General features: G+C 47.5%; 1 protein-coding gene across 6 annotated transcripts in view; it reads left to right on the plus strand.

The window, feature by feature from the left end:
• FGD3 (FYVE, RhoGEF and PH domain containing 3) overlaps positions 1 to 12,334 on the plus strand; it is a 111,860-nt gene that overhangs the window by 44,758 nt on the left and 54,768 nt on the right. Inside the window, exon 1 of one of the 6 annotated variants that reach the window (XM_040568134.1) lies at positions 5,591 to 5,687. The exons of 4 other annotated variants lie outside the window; for them this stretch is intronic. The gene's annotated coding sequence lies outside the window, so the exon portion shown is untranslated. Of the gene's footprint in view, positions 1 to 5,590; positions 5,688 to 7,549; positions 7,577 to 12,334 lie in introns of those variants that run through there. One more of the 6 variants, XM_040568137.1, reaches the window with a different exon arrangement.

Below are 12,334 nucleotides of genomic sequence, written 5' to 3' on the forward strand. Positions count from 1 at the left end.
CAGGGTGAGATAAATATAAAGGGTGCTTTATACTATCCTGTCTGCTCTGGGATCCAAAATACTGGAGCCAGTTCAGTGGCTTTCACTCTCTTCCAATTTATTTATCCCTGCCTTGTTTTGGTGGAACACCTTTAACCTCTCTGGGTTCTTCATCCTGCTGGTGCTTGAGTCCTTAGAGACAGCAGGTCACGGTGTAAAAAAACACTTATTTAGGCCAAGAAGATGCAAGTGCAAGCAAAGTAACACTTTATGCTCAGTTGCTCCATTTGGAAAGTGCATGATAAGCTTGTGTACCTCCTTGGAAAGGGGAGCAGTGTTGGGCTTGACATCAGGAGTGCTCGGTGCAACATGCCTTTGGAACAGTCTGTCAGATCTGTATCTGCTGGGCTGCTCTCTGGTGGAAGCAGAGCGCAGAGCCCGAGGCTGCGTAGTGGTGGTAAGGACTGTTTTCTCTAATCTCTTGTATTTGCTCCAGGAGTGCTGCTGTGTCAGTTCAGTGGGGGTTTCGGATGAGCCTTGTTACGGGAAGTGGTGCCTTATCTCAACCACTTTGCTTCCATGTGTACATTGAGGGTTTCTCAGTGTACCTGGTGCGAGATAGGTGCGCCTAACGTTGTGTATCTTAAGTCATATGTCATTGGGTAGGAACTGAGAGAAATCAGGCTCTGCTGTACAAAATGAGCAAGCAGTTCAGCAGTGGGGGGCAGGCCAGTCTGTGGCGAGCCCAGAAGAAAAGACACCTCTGCTCCTGGGGTCTTGGCCCACACTCTGCTGACAGATCAGTATAATAGTATATTTATTCTGGTTAAAGCCCCCATGGAGGCCTAAAGCAGTCACAGTGAAACATTTCTTTCTTACTGAGTGAGATACTAATGAACAAAATGTTCACACAACCAACGGGTCTTCTATGCAAGAGTTGTCTTCCAGCAGACAGGGGAAGGAGCTGCAGCATTTGCAGACATGATTGGAGGTTTGCTGATCCCGTTGGCTGAGAAATCGAGGCAGTGGAGCCTGGACCTTTGGTCACCATTGAGGGCTGCCCAGAGTCTCCAAAAGGTGACATCCAGGACCCCGGTGGCTGGACCTCTCCGAGGCTTCCACAGTGGTGGCTGCGCTGCTTCTTAAGGAACTGAGGGTTAGGTAAAGTCTGGCTCAGATATATTTGCTCCAGTAGTACCTGTGAGGGCAATACCCTTATTTAGTATTGAATCTCACAGGGAGGAAGGCTACCTAAGTGTTTCAGCTTTTAAATGTGTAGCAGCCAAGTATGATGACTTTGTTTGAGGTACCTCAAAGACTCCATGACCCTGTCGTTTTCTGTAAAGGCAGTAAATTTCAAATAGAGAGTTACCAAGCAGCAGTAAGAGCTGAAATATGTTCTCCTTTAATGACTATCATGAACTACTGGACATACATTACTGTGAAATTGTTCTGTATTTTGCAGTGAGCAGCTCTGCTACCAAAATAGCATATCAGTTTAAGAATACTCTTTACGCTTTTCAGTAATGAGGCTGACATTTCTTAAATTCTTTAGTACGAAGTGGCCGCACCTTATGGTAATGGAGAAGAGCTAGCCCTGCCTGGTAAAGCATAGCTCTCTAGCAAAAACCTGAGCTCTGTTTTACCTACTTTTATTTAGTACCTCAATAGACTTCTGAATGAGCAGAAGATAATTATTGGTTTACTAAAACCAATAAAACATTTCAGGATTAAAAAAAAAAGAAGCCAGTTAATTGGGACACTGTTGGAGATGCATTATGCTGTCATTAAATCTTAAGCAATGGATAATTTTTACTCTCCTTATTGGCTAAATGAGAGTTTGCTCATTGTAGTGTGTGCCATTAAAAAGATTCACAAGCACATCAGCAGAGGAGTGTGAAAGAGTCCTGCGTGTTGCTTTTGTCGTTAGTAAAAAATGTAATAAGATTCTAGTAACTGAAGAAATACATGAAGCCTTTTTTGGTGGCACAGTGTTAAAAGAAGGCTGGAGTCTTGATGATAGTGAGTAGTGTCTGGCTGTTTTCGAGCTTCTGTATTAGTCTTGTAAATCACTGGAGGGTGGGCAGTGTAACACTTCTCCCTCTGTTTTTCCTTCCCACCGTATAAATAGTGCTGGGAGCTGCAGATCTGCCATCTTTCTCTTTGTTCTAGGAAGAGAATCCCCCGAGACAGTAAATCACACAGATGCAGGTAATCTGAGAGGAACAAACCAAAGTGGCTTTGGCTGGGATAATTTGTTTGTGTCTAACCTGTGTAAAATCTCTTCAGATTTGTACAGTAATGGATTGCTCTGGCATTGCAGCTCCTGTGTTCAGGCGGGACAGGTGTGAAGTCCTGGGAGTGTTATTAACTTGAAATATGCTCTTTGATTTGCATAATCAGTGTAATTGTAAATCAGGACTCTTTCATCATAATGAAAAACCTGTTACCTGTCAAGGAAAAGCATGCTCTGTGCTCATCTGAGAAGGTCTCGTGAGCGCTGGGTTGCTCTGCCCGCCTTCCTCTGTCATGGTTCAGCACCTCCTGCCAGGAGAGGGGCCGTGCTGTAGGCACCTGGGGTCAGTGCGGGCTCGGAGATGGGCAGAATGATGAAATGGTAGCTTTAGCTTAGGAAATCCGTGGTGAAAATGAGTTTGAAGTTGCAGCTATGTCCTGTGCTTCACCCTTGGTGACCTTTCAGCCGACACCTGATGCCGCGGACGGGAGCCAAAGGCAGTGCTATGTGGGATGGTAACTCTGGGGGGGCCGGGTGGTCCCAGGGTAAGCATCCCAGGGATGTATAAAAAACAGCCGGGCTAAAGCTGGAGAATGGAGCTAGACTGAGCTAACAGCCAGAAAAAGGTGGGATGAGAAGTGTGTTTGGGCCTGTGAAAGAGGAAGAAGCAGGGAAAGGTAAGTTGAAATGCTGCTGCAGATCACAGTGGTGGTGTGAGGGAATATTGTAGTATGGGATTGGGAATAAATTGGGGAGAGGAGAGCATTATCTTCCATCCTCTTGCAAAAGAGAAAAAGTGGAATGAGGTGTTAGGAGTTAATGACTTGTGTCTTTCATTATACTTGCAATGAAATACATGAACAAAAATCCAGTTGTCCCTTCCCCTTCTGAAGTGGGCCCCTGCAATGCCTTGAGCTGAACTGGGGCATCTGGACCTTGCCTGCTACAGGAATTAAGTCTGAAATCTAGTACTGAATTTACACACGTTCCTTCATGCTTCAGGAGAGAAAAACAAGGCTTGTGTGCACTAAAGAGATGAGCCTGGCTACTCTTCACTTCTTGCCTACTTCTGTGTTGTAGAGGGATGTCGCTTGCCTTCCCTGCTGGCTGCCTGAAGTCCCCAACGTGTGCTGTCCCTGGTAGGGCTTTTGTCCCATGCAGTGTCACTCTAGCTAACATCTGCCCCGGGCTGCCTCTCCTTGCCTTTGTCACTCTTTATGCTGCAAACTTTACGTCAGTTAACCTGCTTTCTTCACTAGATGGAAGAGTCAGGTTTTTTTTTCTTCTTCCTTTGATGTCGGTGTCACAGAAAGTTACTGCGCCTATCATTTTGGCCAAGAGTAATTCAATTAAGCCATTCAGAGGGAAAAGTCAGGCAAATGCTTCCTTGAGAAGAGTGAGTTTGTCTTAGCCTTTCCTTTTTGCTTTGATAAATCACAAAAAGTTCATAATACTGCCTTCCAGCCATGGAGATTTATCCAGCAGTGTTACTTTCTATATGCCTGTGTGAAGAGCAGCCTGACTGTAGATTTTGCAAAACTGTGACCAAGCTTGAGAATTGACTGAGTCTCCAACACTTGTGTTAGAAATTAAACGTTTTTTAAATGGAAAAGCTGTTTCCTGTATCCCTTGCAGGAATTTCACTTTAAAATTACATGGCCAAAAGTTGGAAATCAAACCTGGTAAGATGTGTACAGATTCTGAAATGTGGTGGAAATGCTGTCACACTGCAGAAGTTACGGGCAGCCTCCTTTGTCATCAGCTGCGGAGACAAAAGCAAGGGCGAGTGATACTCCCTGGAGGCATACAAAATATAAGTAAAATTAGAAAGAATTATCTGAGGACGCATTTGTCCCAAAAGAGCAGCAAAGAGCTTAATAGTCACTGCTTAGCTAACGCTGAGAAGCACCCATTTTCCTGTCGCATCAGTCAGGTCATTCGGTGTGTTACGGTTGTAATATGGCAGGGTTACAGATGCGGGAACAGAAATCAGAGCTAGAAGCTAAGGTACTTGAAATAAGCCACAACAGAGAACACATGACTGCCTAGAAAAGCCCCCCCAACAAAACAAAAAACCCACCAGCCTCCCCCAAACTCCACCTGAACTCCAGCAGCGTTCAAGTTCAATTCACCCAGCAGTTTACTAGCCGAGATGTGATTGCAGTTGGAGTTTGCTGCTCTGGGGACTTGTACCCATGAGCAGTGCTCGGATAGTGCCAGTGCATGGTTAGGAGCTGCGAGGCTGGAGGCTGAGTCTGGTGCCTTCCTGCGGGGAGGTTTGGCTGGGCCCCTGTAGGAGGGGAGGTCGGCACCGGGCAGGGTCCTGCAGCTTCCTCGCTGCCCCCACTTATGTAACGGGACGGGGCTGGGATTAAAAGGACAGCAACGTGGTTTTCGTGTCGCTGGTAACCTCAGAAGACCAAGGTAAGCGACTGCTGACTGTGATACCGCATCCTGTTTCATACAGGAAAAGAAAATATTTTTGTGTTTGGGTTTTAACATGCCTATTGTTAGTTCTGACAGGGGAATGTGCTCTGTGGTGCCTTACTTCGGTTTCTTTCTTATTTTCCTTTTAAGCAAGCATATTTTTATTCTGTTTATGGCTGTTCTCAGCGTGGTTTATCTGGTCACTACTTCCATTCCTGCAGCCTCTTTTAATCGCCAGTGTCAGGAACCAGCCCTGCTCCCTTTTCCCTGCTAGTTTTCTCCGTTGGTCTCCTCTTCGGGGAGGGTTGGCTTGGCAGCTGCTATAAAACTGCTGCTTTTTTTGCTAGGGAAAAATGGCCTTCCACGTGGTTAATGATAGATTCAGCTTACTTGTCCTGGAAAGTAGTTTAAAGTTTCTGTCTGCTGTGAGTTGACTTGATTCTGTTACACCCCGGCAGATATTGTCCTTCTGCTGTGGTGTGCATGTGAAATATCCAGACAGTCCTTTAAGAGCCCTGGCGTGGAGCTGGCTGCAGACGGGATGACGGCCAGTTGTATTCGAAGCGAAAGAAAAAGCCCCAAACTATCAATGAGTGCCTGGTGGGTTCTGTTGTCTCCTCTTTTCCTTTCCCCGCTGTGGGGCTGTGTGTAAGGACTTTCCAGCAGCTGGATGTCTGAGATGTGCTTGTGCTTTTGCCTTTTCTTTTCCTTGTCACGTAATGAGAGTGAAGATAGCAGTAGGGATTCGCTGTACACCCCTACTTGGAGAAGTGCTGTAATAGAGAATTATATATGAAGCTCCTTATTTCTGTCATTTGAAGATTTTCTCCTGACATATATAAATATAATTTATAATACGTGTATATATATAAAAGCAGAGCAAACACTTATCTGTAAGAATCACTTCTATGGTCAATATCTGATAGGTGTCTGTCAGCTTACCGTGTCTGTGGGAGGAGACGCAGTGCCCGAGGCAGCCAGGAGCAGCTGTGCCCAACTGTCCAGGACGTCATCCTGCGGCTGCTTCCTGTGTTGAACTCACAGTGTGCGTGGTAATTCTTGCTGGTCAAATTTGGGTCTGGGCACTGAGGTTTTTTAACTTATGTACAGAAAGCAAAATGAGCGCGGTGCTGTAGTGCCCTGTCAGGACAGGGGAGAGTGGGATGAGAAGTATTTTAATGTGGTGAGTGATACAAGTCTGTTGAAAAGCTAATTCTGATGGTGTCTTTAAAGCAGCTGTGGAGGAATCCCTGGCTGTGTCATCAAGTGTGAAATGTCCCAGAGGAAGAGGTCTCAAGTGGCATTGCATGGGCACCTGGATTCACTGTTGTTCTGGATGTGGAAATAAAAACAGCACTGTCATGAGAGATAGGGTGACGGTACTGAAATGAGCTTGTAAAAACAGAGAAGCACTGGAAAAGGTTATAAATCAACATGGAAATCTCATCCTCTCCTGAAGAGAATAATAAAATATTCAGTGCCCAGACAAGTACCATTAATTTCAATGAATTTCATACCTACCTGCATTTGTGGATCTTCAGGATGAGCGTGTATTGTAGCTCTGCTTAGTGAGTTAGTTTTAGGACTGATACTCCTACAATTGGCCTTTGGAAGTGCTTTAGAGAACAACAAAAAGTCAGAGCTAAAAACTGATTCCTCAGAAACGTCTATTTGGATTCAGATGATGAAAGGCAAGGAGCGTAAACTGTGTGCCAGTGCCAGTGAAGCATAGCCTTGAATTATTTGGGTTAGCATGCAGTAATTTGCTTTAAAACAATCTGATTATGTTAAAGGTGGGAAATCTCCGTGTAAATTTATGTGACACTGTGACAGTGATGTTCAGTTGTGACCCTCAGGACACCACAGAAATGTCTGTTCGAGGAACCGTCCTCACCCAAGGCGTTTAAAAGTTGTCAGAGCAAGAGAGAAGTCTGCCAAATCCCAGAGCAGAAATGCTGTGGCAATACAGGTCCGGGGGTTATTGGTCCTTCCTGTGCTTTATATGCACAAATTTGTTTATTTTAGCTGGTTTGTTCCTTCTGGGAGAAGATTGACTTTCTTCTGGGTATATTGCTGTGTGGTTGTAAGCTGAACCGAATCTACCAGATTTCTCACAGCCCTCCTCAGACACTGAACAATTTGGTGTGGTTTACGAACTCTGTGCTTTCCTCATAAGGACACAGCATATCATTTCCCAAGACAGGGCTCTGCTGGAGGAGCTGTGACCAGAGGGAGGGGGAGAGAGAGGGCTGAAAATTTTCAGGACTTAGGAAAATCTTTTAACCAGCTCTGTCCCTGCTGCCTTACATTCCCTGTCATTTCTGTGGGCAGTTTCCCAGCAGATGTAATGCCTTTGTGGTCAGAAAGCTCTTCAGACACCTCATTCAACCCTTCTGGGGAGGTTACGTGCGAGTGCACCTGGGGCAGTGCTGCTGTGCCATCCATGCAGAGAAGCCGTCTCAGAGTTTCAGAGCTGAGAACTGGGATTTCTTGGTTTCCGTGGCATCTTACTGCACTTAACCACGCTTGCCTTGATACTGAACTGTACCGAAACAGAAAGCGTTTTAAGGAGATCTGGCTTTATCTTCTTTACTACTTGGAAAGATTCAGGATTCTAAAATATCTGCATCCTGCGTATTGTGTTTCAGACACGTATGAAGCTTAAAACCAAGGAGCCGGTTTCTGCAGACTTGCAGCAGTCTCCTTTAACTTGTGCCCAGTAAAGCTCCTCGGTTCGCGCTTGCCACGTTTGTATTCTTTGAGTCACCTAACCACACTGGTCGTAGGAAGTGGGATGGGGGAGGCCAGTTCCTGTGAGCATGGCATGGTGAGCCGTGAAATGAGAGCTGCAGAAGGAACCGTTCTCCCTTTTTTTTTGGATGTCCTGTAGGCTGAGCAAGTAAGAAAAATGTGGGTGTCTCTGCTCAAATACAAGTAAGTGATCTATGTCTCGATCTTGATAGAAAACTGCAATCCATGCCAAATTCTTGCCTGCTTTCAAACACAGTGTCCTCTTGTTTGTTTCTGTTTCTGAAAGCTTACAGTGAGAGCTTTGCTGTCACTCTTTTTACTTTCTGGCATGCCAGACAAATAGATGTCATGAGAAATAACCGTCGTGAAGTCACCGAGCTTGACAGAAGGGCACGCGTGTGGCCCTGCAGTGTGGCTGCGAGCCGTGCCGGCGGCACCGTGAGGCTCTGCTGGCCTGGTGCATGGGTCCTGGGCAGGGGGAGAGAGGGTTTTGGGTGGGTTTGAGGAGGATGCTGGAGTTTACCAAGCAGGGCAACAGGGAAAAGAAGGGAATGCCGATGGCAGCGTGGGGAAAGGCTCAGCAGGAGCTGGTCTGGGGCAGGGCACCGCGTGAAGTTGGAGAGAGGAGGAAAAACTGTGTAGGGGCAGGCTTTGGGGCTGGGAGCACTTTAGGGACGGCACTGGGCATTTTGTAACTGGCTGTAAGAGGCAGGGTAGTGCCTTGCTAGAGGGGACATCTTTCTTTTGATTTGCAAGACCAGTTTCTTTACAGTGTGTTGTACCAAAGGCTCAAAAGACTGGGTTTCCATACAGTGTAGCGAGTGCTTTAGCTTCTCTGAGCAAGTCCTTACAGACGTGTCTGTGACGCTGCCTGGGCACAAAGGACAAAGTATTATCCCACTCGACAGGTTCCTGCTGACACAGGGAAGGCGTAATCAGCACTGTTTAATTTGTGACAGAGTTCCTCTTAGCAGGGTTTTCTCATTCAGAGGCATGCATTAGCTCTGCCCTTGAAGCACTTTGCTTTCTAGCAGTGGGCCTCTGCCTTAAGAACAACACCAGCCTCTCCTCCTTGAAAGGCTTTTGCTAAAGAAGGAAGGGACAGAGAGAGAGAGAGAGAGAGAAGTTCGCTATTGGAGACAGCGCTAGGAAATGCCCGAGTGGGTGGCTCAGTTGAAAACAGAGATGCTTGAACTGGGAATAATGAAAACCTGCTAGAGGAGGTTAGAGGTACATCCTGTGGGCTCAGTTTGTAGCCAGGCTTTGGGAAGGGCCAAGAGTAAGATGTCTAGATAAGGAGAGCAGTTTTCAAAATAACTCCAGAGGTTGACAATTGAGAGTTGTTGTTGTGAGCGTTATCGTTATCATTATTTATCATTATTATTACTGTTATTAAATCTGCTCAGTGCTGGGCACGCAGTTGTCCAGACTCCCGTTAGCTGCAGAACCCCCTGCTGCCATCACATACGTCCTGCTTTGTCTTCGCGTTTTTTTCCTGCAGTCAGTTTTTAGCCAGACTGGTGATGGTCGCTTACCCACTTGACGTGCATGGCGCATATAGCAGGCAGCATCAGAAGTGGAGTCCCCACTGCTAGGCCCATCTCTGGGTGTCACAGCCAGCTTCCCCCGGGAATAGTTGCCCTTTTATATATATGCTTGAAGAAAGAACAGGGAATCACAACATGTTCCTGTGCTCTTAGAGCTGGACCCGGTGGATCACAATACACTGTTGCCTCTTGGAGCTACTGACTTCACTGATGTTACAGATGGCCCAAATCAGCAAAATAATAGGAAACTGGAAGCTCCCATTGCTTGGCCACCTTGTGGGCGATCCCAGTGGATGACCACAGTGACAACAGCCCCAGGAAGCCCTTGCAGTCGTTGCCAAGACCATTTTCTCTTCCTTCGATCCGTCAGGGAGGTGCCCCAGGAGCAGCAGCTGGGGCTGTGCGGCAGCCAGGGCACCGGAGGGTCCCCTCTGGGACCCCCAGAGCAGCTCTGCCTTCCTGCCAGCCCCTCCCAGGCAGCCGTGCCTGCTGCCTGAGCTGGGCTCACCGCTGGGCTGCAGCAGCAGCAGGCTTTGGTTTGCCGCGGGGTGTGCCCAGGAGCAGCTCTGGTCGCTGCGCTTGGGTGCTTCGGGCACGGCAGGGGCTGGAGCAGGCTTCGTTTTACAGTGTGACATCGGAGTCTGGAACAAAGTCACGTTCGTCTTTCTGGATGTCTGGAAAAATCCCCCGATGGTATTAATTCTCAGTGAAGGCGAACTTTTAAAGTAGGTGTTGTTTATCAGTGCCTTTCTGGTGTGTTTAGTCTGCAGAGCCTTCCCCTGTAAGTCCAGCGTCTGTCATCCCTTCTAACCCTTGCGCCTTCCCCGTGCCTCGCCTGGGAGAGCAGGGGGGGCTGCTGGCTGAGGTCACAGCTCCCCTTCTTTCAGCTGGACGCCACCAAGCTCTCTGGATCGGCACGAGGACTGGGTGAGAAGCCCCCAAGCAGCACGCTGGGATGCGTGGTGCCAGCCCCCCGCTCACTGCCCAGCTTGCTGCAGGAGATGCAAACCAGCTGCTGTCCTGGCGTTCCTGGGTCTTGCTGCTGGCCATCACAGCCCTCCAGGAAACTGATTATTTTAACCCGGGAGTATCTTCTCGTGCTACAAAACTTTTTGGAGAAGTAGAATTAAAATATGCTGCGAATTAATTTTTTTTTCTTGAGAATCAAGGCGTTATCTCTGCAAAGCACAGCCTTTGTCATTTTCTGCTTGGATTGGTTTTGAAGTGGGAAATTGTCAGCAGCATTGTTCATGCGAGTAAAATTACAAATAAGCCACCAAGTACTTGCACATAAACACGGTAGAGATGCTAGGACTGGGCACAGCATGGCTGAGGCATTTTGGCCAAGTTTGGTTTGTTTGGAAGCGCGCGGTCAGGCTTTTTGCGCCCCGTGCTTGGGGCTGTCACGGGTCCCCAGGCACCTCGTGGCAGGGGGCAGCTGGGCATGGGGGGAGCGGTGGTTTGCAGTCGGCAGCATTTTGTCGGGTTTGGGGACACCCGGGCACACTTCTGGTACACGCACAGGTCTGCACGTACCGGCACGCTCCCCAGGTGCTCACCTGGACGCTGCTCCAGCCCGGAGCGTGCTTGCACAATCCCGGCAGGGCAGAGAGGAGGCAGTTTGTACCCTCGCTCCTGCGGGCACAGGAGGACAGGCAAGTGGTCTCTTCACCCTCTCCCCCCACTGGAGTGTCTGGAAGCAAAAAGCCACACAGCCGGGGGGCTACCCGGGTTGCTCCTGCATCGGGCTGGTGTCCCTTCCATCCCCAGGAGCACCCCAGCACGCTCCACAGCCCGTGGGCTGTGCTTTCGGAGAACTCCATGGGAAATAACCCAGTAAATCTTGTTTTCACAGATCGTTTTATAGCGCTTGAAAAAATATGTAAGGAAAGTGGATTTTTGTCTGGTGTGCAAAAAGCAGCCCTTAGGGGCCACATCAGAGATGAACAGAGGGAACCAACTTGGCTTAAATTAAAGAAAAAAGAATGAAACTCATTTTTGTGGTTTCACCCATGCATACTTTTCTTGATTTAGGCTCAGCACTACATTTGGTGTTCAGGGCACTTGTGGCTTTCCAAGTTTCTCAGCTTTCCAACTGCTTATCAGTTTTTTTGTCTGCTTTGTGCCCGCTTGCTCTTCGGAGGTACCGTCAGCACACGCACGGGCTAAGTGCAGGCAGGAGGTGACCAGCAGTGTTATTTTCATTGGTAGTGTGTATATGCAACATACAAGATGATATAAAATACCGTATTTTTCGAAGACAGTAGATTTTCCTTTTTTTTTTTTTTTTATGGGTCTTTTTTAACAGGAAGTAGTATAAGGCTTTGCTAATTATTTGCTCTGCAGCTGCTTCTGAGCACAAGTCCTGGAGCAGCTGGAGCCGAGTTCAGAGCTCATTTCAGGCAAGATGAAGGCATCTGCCGCTGTGCTGAGTTATTACTGCCGGGGGATCTTGTGCCAGGAGTGTTTGAGTGGTTTGTGCGGTAGGAGAGAAAAACTTGTACCTGGATTTATAAAATAAGGGTTAAGGCACTTTTCAGTAACCGAAGTAGGGTGCAAGAGCTGTCAGTATAGACACGAAATAGGTGTCTACTGGTGTCCTGCACTTGAAAGTGAGCAAGTAATCAATAGCCCCGATTTCTATCAGTAAGAAAGAAAGGTGTCGCGTTGTTATGCTTCCATAGTGATGAATCTCAGTAGGAACCAGAAAAGAAGGGTTTTTTTTAGTTTCTTTTGAAACTTTACAAAATGACACCGATGAAGACGGTCCCCTTTTGTGGCAGTGGTTGGGCAGGAACCCAGAGTCCTTCAGGCCAGACCTGGAGCTGTGTCACTCCCTAGGGATGAGGCCGGTGCTGTGCTTATGAGCTCAAACAGCTAGGCATGGTTAGAGGCGTCCCGGGGCAAGCTGCTGTGGGTGCTGAGGCTTGTCCCCAAGGGTTGGGTCGTTACAGTAATTCTTGGAGCAAAATGCACGTGTGGAAAATAGAAGATTGCTGGATTGCCAACCAGTCATGGCCACTAGTCAATACACGCTGAAACAATTCCCCCTCTCTTCTGTGTGCTGCCCTTTTTATTTTTTTGAATTATAGCGTTTCCCTTGTGCACGTTTTTTAATTTCTTGCTGTGCTGAGCTGCTGTTAATAAGGAAGAAGTTTCTGTCCTTTCTCTTAAAAGCTGCCACGTCGCGGCACTGCCATCGCTGTCACGGGGCTCTCAGCATCCAGACCGGAGGCATCTGCATAAGCTCCTTCCGTGCTGATTTGTTTGTAATAATCTATTAATCTGCTCTAATAATCTACTCTACTTTCACTGCACTTTCCTGATAAGTGAAATTCTATTTGAATAAAACCCAGTGCTTATAAATTCCTGGTTTCAGACAGAAGTATGTTTT

This window comes from Cygnus olor, chromosome 10, assembly GCF_009769625.2.
Source record: "Cygnus olor isolate bCygOlo1 chromosome 10, bCygOlo1.pri.v2, whole genome shotgun sequence".
In the NCBI taxonomy this organism is placed as follows: Eukaryota; Metazoa; Chordata; class Aves; order Anseriformes; family Anatidae; genus Cygnus; species Cygnus olor.